The 19843-nt window shown below is 41.8% G+C and overlaps 35 non-coding genes across 35 annotated transcripts; all 35 read left to right on the top strand.

Annotated features, from left to right (window-relative positions):
* The first annotated feature begins 117 nt into the window (after nt 1-117).
* Trnak-cuu (transfer RNA lysine (anticodon CUU)) lies at nt 118-190 on the top strand. The gene has a single exon. It is a non-coding gene; the product is annotated as a tRNA-Lys (tRNA).
* A 180-nt stretch (nt 191-370) lies between these two features.
* On the top strand, nt 371-443 carry Trnak-cuu (transfer RNA lysine (anticodon CUU)). Its single transcript has one exon. It is a non-coding gene; the product is annotated as a tRNA-Lys (tRNA).
* Nucleotides 444-1393: 950 nt separating this feature from the next.
* On the top strand, nt 1394-1466 carry Trnak-cuu (transfer RNA lysine (anticodon CUU)). The gene has a single exon. It is a non-coding gene; the product is annotated as a tRNA-Lys (tRNA).
* A 201-nt stretch (nt 1467-1667) lies between these two features.
* Trnak-cuu (transfer RNA lysine (anticodon CUU)) lies at nt 1668-1740 on the top strand. Its single transcript has one exon. It is a non-coding gene; the product is annotated as a tRNA-Lys (tRNA).
* A 201-nt stretch (nt 1741-1941) lies between these two features.
* On the top strand, nt 1942-2014 carry Trnak-cuu (transfer RNA lysine (anticodon CUU)). Its single transcript has one exon. It is a non-coding gene; the product is annotated as a tRNA-Lys (tRNA).
* A 445-nt stretch (nt 2015-2459) lies between these two features.
* Nucleotides 2460-2532, top strand: Trnak-cuu (transfer RNA lysine (anticodon CUU)). The gene has a single exon. It is a non-coding gene; the product is annotated as a tRNA-Lys (tRNA).
* Nucleotides 2533-2733: 201 nt separating this feature from the next.
* On the top strand, nt 2734-2807 carry Trnak-cuu (transfer RNA lysine (anticodon CUU)). The gene has a single exon. It is a non-coding gene; the product is annotated as a tRNA-Lys (tRNA).
* A 201-nt stretch (nt 2808-3008) lies between these two features.
* Nucleotides 3009-3081, top strand: Trnak-cuu (transfer RNA lysine (anticodon CUU)). Its single transcript has one exon. It is a non-coding gene; the product is annotated as a tRNA-Lys (tRNA).
* Nucleotides 3082-5650: 2569 nt separating this feature from the next.
* Nucleotides 5651-5723, top strand: Trnak-cuu (transfer RNA lysine (anticodon CUU)). Its single transcript has one exon. It is a non-coding gene; the product is annotated as a tRNA-Lys (tRNA).
* Nucleotides 5724-5924: 201 nt separating this feature from the next.
* Nucleotides 5925-5997, top strand: Trnak-cuu (transfer RNA lysine (anticodon CUU)). The gene has a single exon. It is a non-coding gene; the product is annotated as a tRNA-Lys (tRNA).
* Nucleotides 5998-6178: 181 nt separating this feature from the next.
* On the top strand, nt 6179-6252 carry Trnak-cuu (transfer RNA lysine (anticodon CUU)). Its single transcript has one exon. It is a non-coding gene; the product is annotated as a tRNA-Lys (tRNA).
* Nucleotides 6253-6432: 180 nt separating this feature from the next.
* Trnak-cuu (transfer RNA lysine (anticodon CUU)) lies at nt 6433-6505 on the top strand. Its single transcript has one exon. It is a non-coding gene; the product is annotated as a tRNA-Lys (tRNA).
* Nucleotides 6506-6685: 180 nt separating this feature from the next.
* Trnak-cuu (transfer RNA lysine (anticodon CUU)) lies at nt 6686-6758 on the top strand. The gene has a single exon. It is a non-coding gene; the product is annotated as a tRNA-Lys (tRNA).
* Nucleotides 6759-6938: 180 nt separating this feature from the next.
* Nucleotides 6939-7011, top strand: Trnak-cuu (transfer RNA lysine (anticodon CUU)). Its single transcript has one exon. It is a non-coding gene; the product is annotated as a tRNA-Lys (tRNA).
* Nucleotides 7012-7190: 179 nt separating this feature from the next.
* Nucleotides 7191-7263, top strand: Trnak-cuu (transfer RNA lysine (anticodon CUU)). Its single transcript has one exon. It is a non-coding gene; the product is annotated as a tRNA-Lys (tRNA).
* A 197-nt stretch (nt 7264-7460) lies between these two features.
* On the top strand, nt 7461-7533 carry Trnak-cuu (transfer RNA lysine (anticodon CUU)). The gene has a single exon. It is a non-coding gene; the product is annotated as a tRNA-Lys (tRNA).
* Nucleotides 7534-7713: 180 nt separating this feature from the next.
* Nucleotides 7714-7786, top strand: Trnak-cuu (transfer RNA lysine (anticodon CUU)). The gene has a single exon. It is a non-coding gene; the product is annotated as a tRNA-Lys (tRNA).
* Nucleotides 7787-7966: 180 nt separating this feature from the next.
* Nucleotides 7967-8039, top strand: Trnak-cuu (transfer RNA lysine (anticodon CUU)). Its single transcript has one exon. It is a non-coding gene; the product is annotated as a tRNA-Lys (tRNA).
* A 197-nt stretch (nt 8040-8236) lies between these two features.
* Nucleotides 8237-8309, top strand: Trnak-cuu (transfer RNA lysine (anticodon CUU)). Its single transcript has one exon. It is a non-coding gene; the product is annotated as a tRNA-Lys (tRNA).
* A 180-nt stretch (nt 8310-8489) lies between these two features.
* On the top strand, nt 8490-8562 carry Trnak-cuu (transfer RNA lysine (anticodon CUU)). The gene has a single exon. It is a non-coding gene; the product is annotated as a tRNA-Lys (tRNA).
* A 709-nt stretch (nt 8563-9271) lies between these two features.
* On the top strand, nt 9272-9344 carry Trnak-cuu (transfer RNA lysine (anticodon CUU)). The gene has a single exon. It is a non-coding gene; the product is annotated as a tRNA-Lys (tRNA).
* A 180-nt stretch (nt 9345-9524) lies between these two features.
* Trnak-cuu (transfer RNA lysine (anticodon CUU)) lies at nt 9525-9597 on the top strand. The gene has a single exon. It is a non-coding gene; the product is annotated as a tRNA-Lys (tRNA).
* Nucleotides 9598-10546: 949 nt separating this feature from the next.
* Nucleotides 10547-10619, top strand: Trnak-cuu (transfer RNA lysine (anticodon CUU)). Its single transcript has one exon. It is a non-coding gene; the product is annotated as a tRNA-Lys (tRNA).
* Nucleotides 10620-10820: 201 nt separating this feature from the next.
* Trnak-cuu (transfer RNA lysine (anticodon CUU)) lies at nt 10821-10893 on the top strand. The gene has a single exon. It is a non-coding gene; the product is annotated as a tRNA-Lys (tRNA).
* A 201-nt stretch (nt 10894-11094) lies between these two features.
* On the top strand, nt 11095-11167 carry Trnak-cuu (transfer RNA lysine (anticodon CUU)). The gene has a single exon. It is a non-coding gene; the product is annotated as a tRNA-Lys (tRNA).
* A 186-nt stretch (nt 11168-11353) lies between these two features.
* Nucleotides 11354-11426, top strand: Trnak-cuu (transfer RNA lysine (anticodon CUU)). Its single transcript has one exon. It is a non-coding gene; the product is annotated as a tRNA-Lys (tRNA).
* A 5475-nt stretch (nt 11427-16901) lies between these two features.
* On the top strand, nt 16902-16974 carry Trnak-cuu (transfer RNA lysine (anticodon CUU)). The gene has a single exon. It is a non-coding gene; the product is annotated as a tRNA-Lys (tRNA).
* A 203-nt stretch (nt 16975-17177) lies between these two features.
* Trnak-cuu (transfer RNA lysine (anticodon CUU)) lies at nt 17178-17250 on the top strand. Its single transcript has one exon. It is a non-coding gene; the product is annotated as a tRNA-Lys (tRNA).
* Nucleotides 17251-17703: 453 nt separating this feature from the next.
* On the top strand, nt 17704-17776 carry Trnak-cuu (transfer RNA lysine (anticodon CUU)). The gene has a single exon. It is a non-coding gene; the product is annotated as a tRNA-Lys (tRNA).
* Nucleotides 17777-17957: 181 nt separating this feature from the next.
* Nucleotides 17958-18030, top strand: Trnak-cuu (transfer RNA lysine (anticodon CUU)). The gene has a single exon. It is a non-coding gene; the product is annotated as a tRNA-Lys (tRNA).
* Nucleotides 18031-18209: 179 nt separating this feature from the next.
* On the top strand, nt 18210-18282 carry Trnak-cuu (transfer RNA lysine (anticodon CUU)). Its single transcript has one exon. It is a non-coding gene; the product is annotated as a tRNA-Lys (tRNA).
* A 178-nt stretch (nt 18283-18460) lies between these two features.
* Trnak-cuu (transfer RNA lysine (anticodon CUU)) lies at nt 18461-18533 on the top strand. Its single transcript has one exon. It is a non-coding gene; the product is annotated as a tRNA-Lys (tRNA).
* A 193-nt stretch (nt 18534-18726) lies between these two features.
* Nucleotides 18727-18799, top strand: Trnak-cuu (transfer RNA lysine (anticodon CUU)). The gene has a single exon. It is a non-coding gene; the product is annotated as a tRNA-Lys (tRNA).
* Nucleotides 18800-19243: 444 nt separating this feature from the next.
* On the top strand, nt 19244-19316 carry Trnak-cuu (transfer RNA lysine (anticodon CUU)). The gene has a single exon. It is a non-coding gene; the product is annotated as a tRNA-Lys (tRNA).
* Nucleotides 19317-19517: 201 nt separating this feature from the next.
* Trnak-cuu (transfer RNA lysine (anticodon CUU)) lies at nt 19518-19590 on the top strand. Its single transcript has one exon. It is a non-coding gene; the product is annotated as a tRNA-Lys (tRNA).
* Nucleotides 19591-19843: the final 253 nt, after the last annotated feature.

Below are 19843 nucleotides of genomic sequence, written 5' to 3'. Positions count from 1 at the left end.
AATATGAAATAGAATTCCATTGAACTTGTGATCACTTGAAATCTTGGTATCCAATGGAATTACGCTACTAACCCCACTAATCCTACTAATCTTAAATGGCTAAACAAATACATTGAAGCCGCTGTAGCTCAGTCGGTAGAGTGCATGGCTCTTAACCATGTGGTCGCGGGTTCAAGCCCCGCCGGTGGCTTTATTGTCGGTGGCTTTGTTTTGAAATTCCGCCAAGGTTGATATTTATTTTCGATTGAACTTGTGATCCCATAAAATCTTAATATGAAATAGAATTCCATTGAACTTGTGATCACATGAGAATTACGCTATTAACCCCACTAATCCTACTAATCTTAAATGGCTAAACAAATACATTGAAGCCGCTGTAGCTCAGTCGGTAGAGCGCATGGCTCTTAACCATGTGGTCGCGGGTTCAAGCCCCGCCGGTGGCTTTGTTTTGAAATTCCGCCAAGGTTGATATTTATTTTCGACACTTGTGATCCCATAAAATCTTAATATGAAATAGAATTCCATTGAACTTGTGATCACATAAAATCTTGATATCGAATAGAATTACTAACGCTACTAACCCAACTAATCCTACTAATCCTAAATGGCTAAACAAATACATTGAAGCCGCTGTAGCTCAGTCGGTAGAGCGCATGGCTCTTAACCATGTGGTAACGGGTTCAAGCCCCGCCGGTGGCTTTGTTTTGAAATTCCGCCAAGGTTGATATTTATTTTCGATTGAACTTGTGATCCCATAAAATCTTAATATGAAATAGAATTCCATTGAACTTGTGATCACATAAAATCTTGATATCGAATAGAATTACTAACGCTACTAACCCCACTAATCCTACTAATCCTAAATGGCTAAACAAATACATTGAAGCCGCTGTAGCTCAGTCGGTAGAGCGCAGGGCTCTTAACCATGTGGTAACGGGTTCAAGCCCCGCCGGTCGCTTTGTTTTGAAATTCCGCCAAGGTTGATATTTATTTTCGATTGAACTTGTGATCCCATAAAATCTTAATATGAAATAGAATTCCATTGAACTTGTGATCACATGAAATCTTGGTATCCAATAGAATTACGCTACTAACCCCACTAATCCTACAAATCCTAAACGGCTAAACAAATACATTGAAGCCGCTGTAGATCAGTCGGTAGAGTGCATGGCTCTTAACCATGTGGTCGCGGGCTCTTATTGCGGGTGGCTTTGTTTTGAAATTCCGCCAAGGTTGATATTTATTCTCCATTGAACTTGTGATCCCATAAAATCTTAATATGAAATAGAATTCCATTGAACTTGTGATCACTTGAAATCTTGGTATCCAATGGAATTACGCTACTAACCCCACTAATCCTACTAATCCTAAACGGCTAAACAAATATATTGAAGTCGCTGTAGCTCAGTCGGTAGAGCGCATGGCTCTTAACCATGTGGTCGCGGGTTCAAGCCCCGCCGGTGGCTTTATTGTCGGTGGCTTTGTTTTGAAATTCCGCCAAGGTTGATATTTATTTTCGATTGAACTTGTGATCCCATAAAATCTTAATATGAAATAGAATTCCATTGAACTTGTGATCACATAAAATCTTGATATCGAATAGAATTACTAACGCTACTAACCCCACTAATCCTACTAATCTTAAATGGCTAAACAAATACATTGAAGCCGCTGTAGCTCAGTCGGTAGAGCGCATGGCTCTTAACCATGTGGTCGCGGGTTCAAGCCCCGCCGGTGGCTTTATTGTCGGTGGCTTTGTTTTGAAATTCCGCCAAGGTTGATATTTATTTTCGATTGAACTTGTGATCCCATAAAATCTTAATATGAAATAGAATTCCATTGAACTTGTGATCACATAAAATCTTGATATCGAATAGAATTACTAACGCTACTAACCCCACTAATTCTACTAATCCTAAATGGCTAAACAAATACATTGAAGCCGCTGTAGCTCAGTCGGTAGAGCGCATGGCTCTTAACCATGTGGTCGCGGGTTCAAGCCCCGCCGGTGGCTTTGTTTTGAAATTCCGCCAAGGTTGATATTTATTTTCGATTGAACTTGTGATCCCATAAAATCTTAATATGAAATAGAATTCCATTGAACTTGTGATCACATAAAATCTTGATATCGAATAGAATTACTAACGCTACTAACCCCACTAATCCTACTAATCCTAAATGGCTAAACAAATACATTGAAGCCGCTGTAGCTCAGTCGGTAGAGCGCATGGCTCTTAACCATGTGGTAACGGGTTCAAGCCCCGCCGGTGGCTTTGTTTTGAAATTCCGCCAAGGTTGATATTTATTTTCGATTGAACTTGTGATCCCATAAAATCTTAATATGAAATAGAATTCCATTGAACTTGTGATCACATAAAATCTTGATATCGAATAGAATTACTAACGCTACTAACCCCACTAATCCTACTAATCCTAAATGGCTAAACAAATACATTGAAGCCGCTGTAGCTCAGTCGGTAGAGCGCATGGCTCTTAACCATGTGGTCGCGGGTTCAAGCCCCGCCGGTGGCTTTATTGTCGGTGGCTTTGTTTTGAAATTCCGCCAAGGTTGATATTTATTTTCGATTGAACTTGTGATCCCATAAAATCTTAATATGAAATAGAATTCCATTGAACTTGTGATCACATAAAATCTTGATATCGAATAGAATTACTAACGCTACTAACCCCACTAATCCTACTAATCTTAAATGGCTAAACAAATACATTGAAGCCGCTGTAGCTCAGTCGGTAGAGCGCATGGCTCTTATACCATGTGGTCGCGGGTTCAAGCCCCGCCGGTGGCTTTATTGTCGGTGGCTTTGTTTTGAAATTCCGCCAAGGTTGATATTTATTTTCGATTGAACTTGTGATCCCATAAAATCTTAATATGAAATAGAATTCCATTGAACTTGTGATCACATAAAATCTTGATATCGAATAGAATTACTAACGCTACTAACCCCACTAATTCTACTAATCCTAAATGGCTAAACAAATACATTGAAGCCGCTGTAGCTCAGTCGGTAGAGCGCATGGCTCTTAACCATGTGGTCGCGGGTTCAAGCCCCGCCGGTGGCTTTGTTTTGAAATTCCGCCAAGGTTGATATTTATTTTCGATTGAACTTGTGATCCCATAAAATCTTAATATGAAATAGAATTCCATTGAACTTGTGATCACATAAAATCTTGATATCGAATAGAATTACTAACGCTACTAACCCCACTAATCCTACTAATCCTAAATGGCTAAACAAATACATTGAAGCCGCTGTAGCTCAGTCGGTAGAGCGCATGGCTCTTAACCATGTGGTAACGGGTTCAAGCCCCGCCGGTGGCTTTGTTTTGAAATTCCGCCAAGGTTGATATTTATTTTCGATTGAACTTGTGATCCCATAAAATCTTAATATGAAATAGAATTCCATTGAACTTGTGATCACATAAAATCTTGATATCGAATAGAATTACTAACGCTACTAACCCCACTAATCCTACTAATCCTAAATGGCTAAACAAATACATTGAAGCCGCTGTAGCTCAGTCGGTAGAGCGCAGGGCTCTTAACCATGTGGTAACGGGTTCAAGCCCCGCCGGTCGCTTTGTTTTGAAATTCCGCCAAGGTTGATATTTATTTTCGATTGAACTTGTGATCCCATAAAATCTTAATATGAAATAGAATTCCATTGAACTTGTGATCACATGAAATCTTGGTATCCAATAGAATTACGCTACTAACCCCACTAATCCTACAAATCCTAAACGGCTAAACAAATACATTGAAGCCGCTGTAGATCAGTCGGTAGAGTGCATGTGATGGGTTTTTGAGACTTTGTTCTACGAGACACAGACTTAAGAAAACCAGGAAAAGAAATCAAGCATGCTATCCTCTTGTCTCCCGCCCTAGGAGTACCACCACACTTAGCAGTGCAATTGTTGTCTGAGCTCCCTAACTCGTAAGCTTGTGACATTTTCTCAACACTGTGATCTACGGTCTTCGTTTCTCTCCCCTGTTAGAATGATGCTAGACACCCATGACCCTAAGTTCCTGGGTATGTTGTTTATCCTTCTCTTGTGGGGTTATATCTTGTACTTTACGCATCGCTTCATCCTCAGATGCCTAAAGTATCCTGCGTTCGTGGTCTTAATGATTTTGACCGGGTTTTTTATCTACGTTTCTATAGTTCAGTGTGTTTTCCCATGGCTTTGCCCCCTGTTTTCTTACTTCGCTAACACATCGTCCGCATGGTTAACAGTATCTACGCTCTCTGTTGCTGGTACCTACGTGTTGAATTCCGGAATTTGCTGGACTTGCACTCTTCTCCCAATCGCAACCATGATTACCATTCCCACGCTTTGGGCCGCGAATCATATCAGTGGTCCGGTGAAGCGGAACCAAAGCGGTGTGGATGGTACAATGTCCTCCTCCGCTATCAACGTTGTTTCAATTGAAGATGCTACCAAACTAATTCGTGCTGCAATTGAACCATTCGCCAACTTTGCAACTTCTGCAACCAGTCCAGCACCGTCTCCCGCCAATCCAGCTGGGGATCTGCAAAAAGTTATTCATGAAATCCGTGCACTACTTGTCCCTAGAAACTCTGGTTCTTTCTATCGCCAATACCGAGTTCTCCCTACCCTGAAAACAGCTATTGCAAAGTCGCTCCTCACGAATGATCTTCAGAAAGAAGTTTCTAATATGTATGATCCGCAGAAATGCCGGGAAGTAATCGAAGAGTTCTTTGAAGCTCTGTCTACGCCACAGCAACTGTCAGACGAGCCCACTAGGAAGCGTCGTCGGATTCCAAAGTCTGGAGGGGCCCTGATGGGTTTTTGAGACTTTGTTCTACGAGACACAGACTTAAGAAAACCAAGAAAAGAAATCAAGCATGCTATCCTCTTGTCTCCCGCCCTAGGAGTACCACCACACTTAGCAGTGCAATTGTTGTCTGAGCTCCCTAACTCGTAAGCTTGTGACATTTTCTCAACACTGTGATCTACGGTCTTCGTTTCTCCCCTGTTAGAATGATGACTTCCTTCCTCTCCGTTTTCACTAGTTTCCTGTCTACGCTGCTCACGCTAGACACCCATGACCCTAAGTTCCTGGGTATGTTGTTTATCCTTCTCTTGTGGGGTTATATCTTGTACTTTACGCATCGCCTCAGATGCCTAAAGTATCCTGCGTTCGTGGTCTTAATGATTTTGACCGGGTTTTTTATCTACGTTTCTATAGTTCAGTGTGTTTTCCCATGGCTTTGCCCCCTGTTTTCTTACTTCGCTAACACATCGTCCGCATGGTTAACAGTATCTACGCTCTCTGTTGCTGGTACCTACGTGTTGAATTCCGGAATTTGCTGGACTTGCACTCTTCTCCCAATCGCAACCATGATTACCATTCCCACGCTTTGGGCCGCGAATCATATCAGCATGGCTCTTAACCATGTGGTCGCGGGCTCTTATTGCGGGTGGCTTTGTTTTGAAATTCCGCCAAGGTTGATATTTATTCTCCATTGAACTTGTGATCCCATAAAATCTTAATATGAAATAGAATTCCATTGAACTTGTGATCACTTGAAATCTTGGTATCCAATGGAATTACGCTACTAACCCCACTAATCCTACTAATCCTAAACGGCTAAACAAATATATTGAAGCCGCTGTAGCTCAGTCGGTAGAGCGCATGGCTCTTAACCATGTGGTCGCGGGTTCAAGCCCCGCCGGTGGCTTTATTGTCGGTGGCTTTGTTTTGAAATTCCGCCAAGGTTGATATTTATTTTCGATTGAACTTGTGATCCCATAAAATCTTAATATGAAATAGAATTCCATTGAACTTGTGATCACATAAAATCTTGATATCGAATAGAATTACTAACGCTACTAACCCCACTAATCCTACTAATCTTAAATGGCTAAACAAATACATTGAAGCCGCTGTAGCTCAGTCGGTAGAGCGCATGGCTCTTAACCATGTGGTCGCGGGTTCAAGCCCCGCCGGTGGCTTTATTGTCGGTGGCTTTGTTTTGAAATTCCGCCAAGGTTGATATTTATTTTCGATTGAACTTGTGATCCCATAAAATCTTAATATGAAATAGAATTCCATTGAACTTGTGATCACATGAGAATTACGCTACTAACCCCCACTAATCCTACTAATCCTAAATGGCTAAACAAATACATTGAAGCTTGCTGTAGCTCAGTCGGTAGAGCGCATGGCTCTTAACCATGTGGTCGCGGGTTCAAGCCCCGCCGGTGGCTTTATTATCGGTGGCTTTGTTTTGAAATTCCGCCAAGGTTGATATTTATTTTCGATTGAACTTGTGATCCCATAAAATCTTAATATGAAATAGAATTCCATTGAACTTGTGATCACATGAGAATTACGCTACTAACCCCACTAATCCTACTAATCCTAAATGGCTAAACAAATACATTGAAGCTGCTGTAGCTCAGTCGGTAGAGTGCATGGCTCTTAACCATGTGGTCGCGGGTTCAAGCCCCGCCGGTGGCTTTATTATCGGTGGCTTTGTTTTGAAATTCCGCCAAGGTTGATATTTATTTTCGATTGAACTTGTGATCCCATAAAATCTTAATATGAAATAGAATTCCATTGAACTTGTGATCACATGAGAATTACGCTACTAACCCCACTAATCCTACTAATCTTAAACGGCTAAACAAATACATTGAAGCCGCTGTAGCTCAGTCGGTAGAGCGCATGGCTCTTAACCATGTGGTCGCGGGTTCAAGCCCCACCGGTGGTTTTATTGCCGGTGGCTTTGTTTTGAAATTCCGCCAAGGTTGATATTTATTTTCGATTGAACTTGTGATCCCATAAAATCTTAATATGAAATAGAATTCCATTGAACTTGTGATCACAAGAGAATTACGCTACTAACCCCATTAATCCTACTAATCTTAAATGGCTAAACAAATACATTGAAGCCGCTGTAGCTCAGTCGGTAGAGCGCATGGCTCTTAACCATGTGGTCGCGGGTTCAAGCCCCGCCGGTGGCTTTATTGTCGGTGGCTTTGTTTTGAAATTCCGCCAAGGTTGATATTTATTTTCGATTGAACTTGTGATCCCATAAAATCTTAAATGAAATAGAATTCCATTGAACTTGTGATCACATGAGAATTACGCTATTAACCCCACTAATCCTACTAATCTTAAATGGCTAAACAAATACATTGAAGCCGCTGTAGCTCAGTCGGTAGAGCGCATGGCTCTTAACCATGTGGTCGCGGGTTCAAGCCCCGCCGGTGGCTTTATTGTCGGTGGCTTTGTTTTGAAATTCCGCCAAGGTTGATATTTATTTTCGATTGAACTTGTGATCCCATAAAATCTTAATATGAAATAGAATTCCATTGAACTTGTGATCACATGAAATCTTGGTATCCAATGGAATTACGCTACTAACCCCACTAATCCTACTAATCCTAAACGGCTAAACAAATACATTGAAGCCGCTGTAGCTCAGTCGGTAGAGCGCATGGCTCTTAACCATGTGGTCGCGGGTTCAAGCCCCACCGGTGGTTTTATTGCCGGTGGCTTTGTTTTGAAATTCCGCCAAGGTTGATATTTATTTTCGATTGAACTTGTGATCCCATAAAATCTTAATATGAAATAGAATTCCATTGAACTTGTGATCACAAGAGAATTACGCTACTAACCCCACTAATCCTACTAATCTTAAATGGCTAAACAAATACATTGAAGCCGCTGTAGCTCAGTCGGTAGAGCGCATGGCTCTTAACCATGTGGTCGCGGGTTCAAGCCCCGCCGGTGGCTTTATTGTCGGTGGCTTTGTTTTGAAATTCCGCCAAGGTTGATATTTATTTTCGATTGAACTTGTGATCCCATAAAATCTTAATATGAAATAGAATTCCATTGAACTTGTGATCACAAGAGAATTACGCTACTAACCCCACTAATCCTACTAATCTTAAATGGCTAAACAAATACATTGAAGCCGCTGTAGCTCAGTCGGTAGAGCGCATGGCTCTTAACCATGTGGTCGCGGGTTCAAGCCCCGCCGGTGGCTTTATTGTCGGTGGCTTTGTTTTGAAATTCCGCCAAGGTTGATATTTATTTTCGATTGAACTTGTGATCCCATAAAATCTTAATATGAAATAGAATTCCATTGAACTTGTGATCACATGAAATCTTGGTATCCAATGGAATTACGCTACTAACCCCACTAATCCCACTAATCTTAAATGGCTAAACAAATACATTGAAGCCGCTGTAGCTCAGTCGGTAGAGCGCATGGCTCTTAACCATGTGGTCGCGGGTTCAAGCCCCGCCGGTGGCTTTATTGTCGGTGGCTTTGTTTTGAAATTCCGCCAAGGTTGATATTTATTTTCGATTGAACTTGTGATCCCATAAAATCTTAATATGAAATAGAATTCCATTGAACTTGTGATCACAAGAGAATTACGCTGCTAACCCCACTAATCCCACTAATCTTAAATGGCTAAACAAATACATTGAAGCCGCTGTAGCTCAGTCGGTAGAGCGCATGGCTCTTAACCATGTGGTCGCGGGTTCAAGCCCCGCCGGTGGCTTTATTGTCGGTGGCTTTGTTTTGAAATTCCGCCAAGGTTGATATTTATTTTCGATTGAACTTGTGATCCCATAAAATCTTAATATGAAATAGAATTCCATTGAACTTGTGATCACATAAAATCTTGATATCGAATAGAATTACTAACGCTACTAACCCCACTAATCCTACTAATCCTAAATGGCTAAACAAATACATTGAAGCCGCTGTAGCTCAGTCGGTAGAGCGCATGGCTCTTAACAATGTGGTAACGGGTTCAAGCCCCGCCGGTGGCTTTGTTTTGAAATTCCGCCAAGGTTGATATTTATTTTCGATTGAACTTGTGATCCCATAAAATCTTAATATGAAATAGAATTCCATTGAACTTGTGATCACATGAAATCTTGGTATCCAATAGAATTACGCTACTAACCCCACTAATCCTACAAATCCTAAACGGCTAAACAAATACATTGAAGCCGCTGTAGATCAGTCGGTAGAGTGCATGGCTCTTAACCATGTGGTCGCGGGCTCTTATTGCGGGTGGCTTTGTTTTGAAATTCCGCCAAGGTTGATATTTATTCTCCATTGAACTTGTGATCCCATAAAATCTTAATATGAAATAGAATTCCATTGAACTTGTGATCACTTGAAATCTTGGTATCCAATGGAATTACGCTACTAACCCCACTAATCCTACTAATCTTAAATGGCTAAACAAATACATTGAAGCCGCTGTAGCTCAGTCGGTAGAGTGCATGGCTCTTAACCATGTGGTCGCGGGTTCAAGCCCCGCCGGTGGCTTTATTGTCGGTGGCTTTGTTTTGAAATTCCGCCAAGGTTGATATTTATTTTCGATTGAACTTGTGATCCCATAAAATCTTAATATGAAATAGAATTCCATTGAACTTGTGATCACATGAGAATTACGCTATTAACCCCACTAATCCTACTAATCTTAAATGGCTAAACAAATACATTGAAGCCGCTGTAGCTCAGTCGGTAGAGCGCATGGCTCTTAACCATGTGGTCGCGGGTTCAAGCCCCGCCGGTGGCTTTGTTTTGAAATTCCGCCAGGTTGATATTTATTTTCGACACTTGTGATCCCATAAAATCTTAATATGAAATAGAATTCCATTGAACTTGTGATCACATAAAATCTTGATATCGAATAGAATTACTAACGCTACTAACCCAACTAATCCTACTAATCCTAAATGGCTAAACAAATACATTGAAGCCGCTGTAGCTCAGTCGGTAGAGCGCATGGCTCTTAACCATGTGGTAACGGGTTCAAGCCCCGCCGGTGGCTTTGTTTTGAAATTCCGCCAAGGTTGATATTTATTTTCGATTGAACTTGTGATCCCATAAAATCTTAATATGAAATAGAATTCCATTGAACTTGTGATCACATAAAATCTTGATATCGAATAGAATTACTAACGCTACTAACCCCACTAATCCTACTAATCCTAAATGGCTAAACAAATACATTGAAGCCGCTGTAGCTCAGTCGGTAGAGCGCAGGGCTCTTAACCATGTGGTAACGGGTTCAAGCCCCGCCGGTCGCTTTGTTTTGAAATTCCGCCAAGGTTGATATTTATTTTCGATTGAACTTGTGATCCCATAAAATCTTAATATGAAATAGAATTCCATTGAACTTGTGATCACATGAAATCTTGGTATCCAATAGAATTACGCTACTAACCCCACTAATCCTACAAATCCTAAACGGCTAAACAAATACATTGAAGCCGCTGTAGATCAGTCGGTAGAGTGCATGGCTCTTAACCATGTGGTCGCGGGCTCTTATTGCGGGTGGCTTTGTTTTGAAATTCCGCCAAGGTTGATATTTATTCTCCATTGAACTTGTGATCCCATAAAATCTTAATATGAAATAGAATTCCATTGAACTTGTGATCACTTGAAATCTTGGTATCCAATGGAATTACGCTACTAACCCCACTAATCCTACTAATCCTAAACGGCTAAACAAATATATTGAAGTCGCTGTAGCTCAGTCGGTAGAGCGCATAGCTCTTAACCATGTGGTCGCGGGTTCAAGCCCCGCCGGTGGCTTTATTGTCGGTGGCTTTGTTTTGAAATTCCGCCAAGGTTGATATTTATTTTCGATTGAACTTGTGATCCCATAAAATCTTAATATGAAATAGAATTCCATTGAACTTGTGATCACATAAAATCTTGATATCGAATAGAATTACTAACGCTACTAACCCCACTAATCCTACTAATCTTAAATGGCTAAACAAATACATTGAAGCCGCTGTAGCTCAGTCGGTAGAGCGCATGGCTCTTAACCATGTGGTCGCGGGTTCAAGCCCCGCCGGTGGCTTTATTGTCGGTGGCTTTGTTTTGAAATTCCGCCAAGGTTGATATTTATTTTCGATTGAACTTGTGATCCCATAAAATCTTAATATGAAATAGAATTCCATTGAACTTGTGATCACATAAAATCTTGATATCGAATAGAATTACTAACGCTACTAACCCCACTAATTCTACTAATCCTAAATGGCTAAACAAATACATTGAAGCCGCTGTAGCTCAGTCGGTAGAGCGCATGGCTCTTAACCATGTGGTCGCGGGTTCAAGCCCCGCCGGTGGCTTTGTTTTGAAATTCCGCCAAGGTTGATATTTATTTTCGATTGAACTTGTGATCCCATAAAATCTTAATATGAAATAGAATTCCATTGAACTTGTGATCACATAAAATCTTGATATCGAATAGAATTACTAACGCTACTAACCCCACTAATTCTACTAATCCTAAATGGCTAAACAAATACATTGAAGCCGCTGTAGCTCAGTCGGTAGAGCGCATGGCTCTTAACCATGTGGTCGCGGGTTCAAGCCCCGCCGGTGGCTTTGTTTTGAAATTCCGCCAAGGTTGATATTTATTTTCGATTGAACTTGTGATCCCATAAAATCTTAATATGAAATAGAATTCCATTGAACTTGTGATCACATAAAATCTTGATATCGAATAGAATTACTAACGCTACTAACCCCACTAATCCTACTAATCCTAAATGGCTAAACAAATACATTGAAGCCGCTGTAGCTCAGTCGGTAGAGCGCATGGCTCTTAACCATGTGGTAACGGGTTCAAGCCCCGCCGGTGGCTTTGTTTTGAAATTCCGCCAAGGTTGATATTTATTTTCGATTGAACTTGTGATCCCATAAAATCTTAATATGAAATAGAATTCCATTGAACTTGTGATCACATAAAATCTTGATATCGAATAGAATTACTAACGCTACTAACCCCACTAATCCTACTAATCCTAAATGGCTAAACAAATACATTGAAGCCGCTGTAGCTCAGTCGGTAGAGCGCAGGGCTCTTAACCATGTGGTAACGGGTTCAAGCCCCGCCGGTCGCTTTGTTTTGAAATTCCGCCAAGGTTGATATTTATTTTCGATTGAACTTGTGATCCCATAAAATCTTAATATGAAATAGAATTCCATTGAACTTGTGATCACATGAAATCTTGGTATCCAATAGAATTACGCTACTAACCCCACTAATCCTACAAATCCTAAACGGCTAAACAAATACATTGAAGCCGCTGTAGATCAGTCGGTAGAGTGCATGTGATGGGTTTTTGAGACTTTGTTCTACGAGACACAGACTTAAGAAAACCAGGAAAAGAAATCAAGCATGCTATCCTCTTGTCTCCCGCCCTAGGAGTACCACCACACTTAGCAGTGCAATTGTTGTCTGAGCTCCCTGTAAGCTTATGACATTTTCTCAACACTGTGATCTACGGTCTTCGTTTCTCCCCTGTTAGAATGATGACTTCCTTCCTCTCCGTTTTCACTAGTTTCCTGTCTACGCTGCTCACGCTAGACACCCATGACCCTAAGTTCCTGGGTATGTTGTTTATCCTTCTCTTGTGGGGTTATATCTTGTACTTTACGCATCGCTTCATCCTCAGATGCCTAAAGTATCCTGCGTTCGTGGTCTTAATGATTTTGACCGGGTTTTTTATCTACGTTTCTATAGTTCAGTGTGTTTTCCCATGGCTTTGTCCCCTGTTTTCTTACTTCGCTAACACATCGTCCGCATGGTTAACAGTATCTACGCTCTCTGTTGCTGGTACCTACGTGTTGAATTCCGGAATTTGCTGGACTTGCACTCTTCTCCCAATCGCAACCATGATTACCATTCCCACGCTTTGGGCCGCGAATCATATCAGTGGTCCGGTGAAGCGGAACCAAAGCGGTGTGGATGGTACAATGTCCTCCTCCGCTATCAACGTTGTTTCAATTGAAGATGCTACCAAACTAATTCGTGCTGCAATTGAACCATTCGCCAACTTTGCAACTTCTGCAACCAGTCCAGCACCGTCTCCCGCCAATCCAGCTGAGGATCTGCAAAAAGTTATTCATGAAATCCGTGCACTACTTGTCCCCCTAGAAACTCTGGTTCTTTCTATCGCCAATACCGAGTTCTCCCTACCCTGAAAACAGCTATTGCAAAGTCGCTCCTCACGAATGATCTTCGACAGGTCCACATACAGGATGCCCAATTCATTTTGCCCCCACAAGGTTTAGCGCAAGAAAAAGAATGGCTGAACTTGGTGCAGAAAGAAGTTTTCTAATATGTATGATCCGCAGAAATGCCGGGAAGTAATCGAAGAGTTCTTTGAAGCTCTGTCTACGCCACAGCAACTGTCAGACGAGCCCACTAGGAAGCGTCGTCGGATTCCAAAGTCTGGAGGGGCCCTGATGGGTTTTTGAGACTTTGTTCTACGAGGACACAGACTTAAGAAAACCAGGAAAAGAAATCAAGCATGCTATCCTCTTGTCTCCCGCCCTAGGAGTACCACCACACTTAGCAGTGCAATTGTTGTCTGAGCTCCCTAACTCGTAAGCTTGTGACATTTTCTCAACACTGTGATCTACGGTCTTCGTTTCTCCCCTGTTAGAATGATGACTTCCTTCCTCTCCGTTTTCACTAGTTTCCTGTCCTACGCTGCTCACGCTAGACACCCATGACCCTAAGTTCCTGGGTATGTTGTTTATCCTTCTCTTGTGGGGTTATATCTTGTACTTTACGCATCGCTTCATCCTCAGATGCCTAAAGTATCCTGCGTTCGTGGTCTTAATGATTTTGACCGGGTTTTTTATCTACGTTCTATAGTTCAGTGTGTTTTCCCATGGCTTTGCCCCCTGTTTTCTTACTTCGCTAACACATCGTCCGCATGGTTAACAGTATCTACGCTCTCTGTTGCTGGTACCTACGTGTTGAATTCCGGAATTTGCTGGACTTGCACTCTTCTCCCAATCGCAACCATGATTACCATTCCCACGCTTTGGGCCGCGAATCATATCAGCATGGCTCTTAACCATGTGGTCGCGGGCTCTTATTGCGGGTGGCTTTGTTTTGAAATTCCGCCAAGGTTGATATTTATTCTCCATTGAACTTGTGATCCCATAAAATCTTAATATGAAATAGAATTCCATTGAACTTGTGATCACATAAAATCTTGATATCGAATAGAATTACTAACGCTACTAACCCCACTAATCCTACTAATCCTAAATGGCTAAACAAATACATTGAAGCCGCTGTAGCTCAGTCGGTAGAGCGCATGGCTCTTAACCATGTGGTAACGGGTTCAAGCCCCGCCGGTGGCTTTGTTTTGAAATTCCGCCAAGGTTGATATTTATTTTCGATTGAACTTGTGATCCCATAAAATCTTAATATGAAATAGAATTCCATTGAACTTGTGATCACATAAAATCTTGATATCGAATAGAATTACTAACGCTACTAACCCCACTAATCCTACTAATCCTAAATGGCTAAACAAATACATTGAAGCCGCTGTAGCTCAGTCGGTAGAGCGCAGGGCTCTTAACCATGTGGTAACGGGTTCAAGCCCCGCCGGTCGCTTTGTTTTGAAATTCCGCCAAGGTTGATATTTATTTTCGATTGAACTTGTGATCCCATAAAATCTTAATATGAAATAGAATTCCATTGAACTTGTGATCACATGAAATCTTGGTATCCAATAGAATTACGCTACTAACCCCACTAATCCTACAAATCCTAAACGGCTAAACAAATACATTGAAGCCGCTGTAGATCAGTCGGTAGAGCGCAGGGCTCTTAACCATGTGGTAACGGGTTCAAGCCCCGCCGGTCGCTTTGTTTTGAAATTCCGCCAAGGTTGATATTTATTTTCGATTGAACTTGTGATCCCATAAAATCTTAATATGAAATAGAATTCCATTGAACTTGTGATCACATGAAATCTTGGTATCCAATAGAATTACGCTACTAACCCCACTAATCCTACAAATCCTAAACGGCTAAACAAATACATTGAAGCCGCTGTAGATCAGTCGGTAGAGTGCATGTGATGGGTTTTTGAGACTTTGTTCTACGAGACACAGACTTAAGAAAACCAGGAAAAGAAATCAAGCATGCTATCCTCTTGTCTCCCGCCCTAGGAGTACCACCACACTTAGCAGTGCAATTGTTGTCTGAGCTCCCTGTAAGCTTATGACATTTTCTCAACACTGTGATCTACGGTCTTCGTTTCTCCCCTGTTAGAATGATGACTTCCTTCCTCTCCGTTTTCACTAGTTTCCTGTCTACGCTGCTCACGCTAGACACCCATGACCCTAAGTTCCTGGGTATGTTGTTTATCCTTCTCTTGTGGGGTTATATCTTGTACTTTACGCATCGCTTCATCCTCAGATGCCTAAAGTATCCTGCGTTCGTGGTCTTAATGATTTTGACCGGGTTTTTTATCTACGTTTCTATAGTTCAGTGTGTTTTCCCATGGCTTTGTCCCCTGTTTTCTTACTTCGCTAACACATCGTCCGCATGGTTAACAGTATCTACGCTCTCTGTTGCTGGTACCTACGTGTTGAATTCCGGAATTTGCTGGACTTGCACTCTTCTCCCAATCGCAACCATGATTACCATTCCCACGCTTTGGGCCGCGAATCATATCAGTGGTCCGGTGAAGCGGAACCAAAGCGGTGTGGATGGTTACAATGTCCTCCTCCGCTATCAACGTTGTTTCAATTGAAGATGCTACCAAACTAATTCGTGCTGCAATTGAACCATTCGCCAACTTTGCAACTTCTGCAACCAGTCCAGCACCGTCTCCCGCCAATCCAGCTGAGGATCTGCAAAAAGTTATTCATGAAATCCGTGCACTACTTGTCCCCCTAGAAACTCTGGTTCTTTCTATCGCCAATACCGAGTTCTCCCTACCCTGAAAACAGCTATTGCAAAGTCGCTCCTCACGAATGATCTTCGACAGGTCCACATACAGGATGCCCAATTCATTTTGCCCCCACAAGGTTTAGCGCAAGAAAAAGAATGGCTGAACTTGGTGCAGAAAGAAGTTTCTAATATGTATGATCCGCAGAAATGCCGGGAAGTAATCGAAGAGTTCTTTGAAGCTCTGTCTACGCCACAGCAACTGTCAGACGAGCCCACTAGGAAGCGTCGTCGGATTCCAAAGTCTGGAGGGGCCCTGATGGGTTTTTGAGACTTTGTTCTACGAGACACAGACTTAAGAAAACCAGGAAAAGAAATCAAGCATGCTATCCTCTTGTCTCCCGCCCTAGGAGTACCACCACACTTAGCAGTGCAATTGTTGTCTGAGCTCCCTAACTCGTAAGCTTGTGACATTTTCTCAACACTGTGATCTACGGTCTTCGTTTCTCCCCTGTTAGAATGATGACTTCCTTCCTTTTGGTTTTCACTAGTTTCCTGTCTACGCTGCTCACGCTAGACACCCATGACCCTAAGTTCCTGGGTATGTTGTTTATCCTTCTCTTGTGGGGTTATATCTTGTACTTTACGCATCGCTTCATCCTCAGATGCCTAAAGTATCCTGCGTTCGTGGTCTTAATGATTTTGACCGGGTTTTTTATCTACGTTTCTATAGTTCAGTGTGTTTTCCCATGGCTTTGCCCCCTGTTTTCTTACTTCGCTAACACATCGTCCCGCATGGTTAACAGTATCTACGCTCTCTGTTGCTGGTACCTACGTGTTGAATTCCGGAATTTGCTGGACTTGCACTCTTCTCCCAATCGCAACCATGATTACCATTCCCACGCTTTGGGCCGCGAATCATATCAGCATGGCTCTTAACCATGTGGTCGCGGGCTCTTATTGCGGGTGGCTTTGTTTTGAAATTCCGCCAAGGTTGATATTTATTCTCCATTGAACTTGTGATCCCATAAAATCTTAATATGAAATAGAATTCCATTGAACTTGTGATCACTTGAAATCTTGGTATCCAATGGAATTACGCTACTAACCCCACTAATCCTACTAATCCTAAACGGCTAAACAAATATATTGAAGCCGCTGTAGCTCAGTCGGTAGAGCGCATGGCTCTTAACCATGTGGTCGCGGGTTCAAGCCCCGCCGGTGGCTTTATTGTCGGTGGCTTTGTTTTGAAATTCCGCCAAGGTTGATATTTATTTTCGATTGAACTTGTGATCCCATAAAAATCTTAATATGAAATAGAATTCCATTGAACTTGTGATCACATAAAATCTTGATATCGAATAGAATTACTAACGCTACTAACCCCACTAATCCTACTAATCTTAAATGGCTAAACAAATACATTGAATGCCGCTGTAGCTCAGTCGGTAGAGCGCATGGCTCTTAACCATGTGGTCGCGGGTTCAAGCTCCGCCGGTGGCTTTATTGTCGGTGGCTTTGTTTTGAAATTCCGCCAAGGTTGATATTTATTTTCGATTGAACTTGTGATCCCATAAAATCTTAATATGAAATAGAATTCCATTGAACTTGTGATCACATAAAATCTTGATATCGAATAGAATTACTAACGCTACTAACCCCACTAATTCTACTAATCCTAAATGGCTAAACAAATACATTGAAGCGCTGTAGCTCAGTCGGTAGAGCGCATGGCTCTTAACCATGTGGTCGCGGCTTCAAGCCCCGCCGGTGGCTTTATTATCGGTGGCTTTGTTTTGAAATTCCGCCAAGGTTGATATTTATTTTCGATTGAACTTGTGATCCCATAAAATCTTAATATGAAATAGAATTCCATTGAACTTGTGATCACATGAGAATTACGCTACTAACCCCACTAATCCTACTAATCCTAAATGGCTAAACAAATACATTGAAGCTGCTGTAGCTCAGTCGGTAGAGCGCATGGCTCTTAACCATGTGGTCGCGGGTTCAAGCCCCGCCGGTGGCTTTATTATCGGTGGCTTTGTTTTGAAATTCCGCCAAGGTTGATATTTATTTTCGATTGAACTTGTGATCCCATAAAATCTTAATATGAAATAGAATTCCATTGAACTTGTGATCACATGAGAATTACGCTACTAACCCCACTAATCCTACTAATCCTAAATGGCTAAACAAATACAATTGAAGCTGCTGTAGCTCAGTCGGTAGAGTGCATGGCTCTTAACCATGTGGTCGCGGGTTCAAGCCCCGCCGGTGGCTTTATTATCGGTGGCTTTGTTTTGAAATTCCGCCAAGGTTGATATTATTTTCGATTGAACTTGTGATCCCATAAAATCTTAATATGAAATAGAATTCCATTGAACTTGTGATCACATGAGAATTACGCTACTAACCCCACTAATCCTACTAATCTTAAACGGCTAAACAAATACATTGAAGCCGCTGTAGCTCAGTCGGTAGAGCGCATGGCTCTTAACCATGTGGTCGCGGGTTCAAGCCCCACCGGTGGTTTTATTGCCGGTGGCTTTGTTTAAATTCCGCCAAGGTTGATATTTATTTTCGATTGAACTTGTGATCCCATAAAATCTTAATATGAAATAGAATTCCATTGAACTTGTGATCACAAGAGAATTACGCTACTAACCCCATTAATCCTACTAATCTTAAATGGCTAAACAAATACATTGAAGCCGCTGTAGCTCAGTCGGTAGAGCGCATGGCTCTTAACCATGTGGTCGCGGGTTCAAGCCCCGCCGGTGGCTTTATTGTCGGTGGCTTTATTGTCGGTGGCTTTGTTTTGAAATTCCGCCAAGGTTGATATTTATTTTCGATTGAACTTGTGATCCCATAAAATCTTAAATGAAATAGAATTCCATTGAACTTGTGATCACATGAGAATTACGCTATTAACCCCACTAATCCTACTAATCTAAATGGCTAAACAAATACATTGAAGCCGCTGTAGCTCAGTCGGTAGAGCGCATGGCTCTTAACCATGTGGTCGCGGGTTCAAGCCCCGCCGGTGGCTTTATTGTCGGTGGCTTTGTTTTGAAATTCCGCTAAGGTTGATATTTATTTTCGATTGAACTTGTGATCCCATAAAATCTTAATATGAAATAGAATTCCATTGAACTTGTGATCACATAAAATCTAGAATTACTAACGCTACTAACCCCACTAATTCTACTAATCCTAAATGGCTAAACAAATACATTGAAGCCGCTGTAACTCAGTCGCGTAGAGCGCATGGCTCTTAACCATGTGGTCGCGGGGTTCAAGCCCCGCCGGTGGCTTATTGTCGGTGGCTTTGTTTTGAAATTCCGCCAAGGTTGATATTTATTTTCGATTGAACTTGTGATCCCATAAAATCTTAATATGAAATAGAATTCCATTGAACTTGTGATCACATGAGAATTACGCTATTAACCCCACTAATCCTACTAATCTTAAATGGCTAAACAAATATATTGAAGCCGCTGTAGCTCAGTCGGTAGAGCGCATGGCTCTTAATCATGTGGTCGCGGGTTCAAGCCCCGCCGGTGGCTTTATTGTCGGTGGCTTTGTTTTGAAATTCCGCCAAGGTTGATATTTATTTTCGATTGAACTTGTGATCCCATAAAATCTTAATATGAAATAGAATTCCATTGAACTTGTGATCACATAAAATCTTGATATCGAATAGAATTACTAACGCTACTAACCCCACTAATTCTACTAATCCTAAATGGCTAAACAAATACATTGAAGCCGCTGTAGCTCAGTCGGTAGAGCGCATGGCTCTTAACCATGTGGTCGCGGGTTCAAGCCCCGCCGGTGGCTTTATTGTCGGTGGCTTTGTTTTGAAATTCCGCCAAGGTTGACTAACCCCACTAATTCTACTAATCCTAAATGGCTAAACAAATACATTGAAGCCGCTGTAACTCAGTCGGTAGAGCGCATGGCTCTTAACCATGTGGTCGCGGGGTTCAAGTGATGGGTTTTTGAGACTTTGTTCTACGAGACACAGACTTAAGAAGCATGCTATCCTCTTGTCTCCCGCCCTAGGAGCACCACCACACTTGGCAGTGCAATT

This window comes from Condylostylus longicornis, unplaced genomic scaffold (assembly GCF_029603195.1).
Source record: "Condylostylus longicornis isolate FDR11 unplaced genomic scaffold, ASM2960319v2 ptg000539l, whole genome shotgun sequence".
Classification (NCBI taxonomy): domain Eukaryota; kingdom Metazoa; phylum Arthropoda; class Insecta; order Diptera; family Dolichopodidae; genus Condylostylus; species Condylostylus longicornis.
This window is presented reverse-complemented; position numbering and strand designations above follow the sequence as displayed.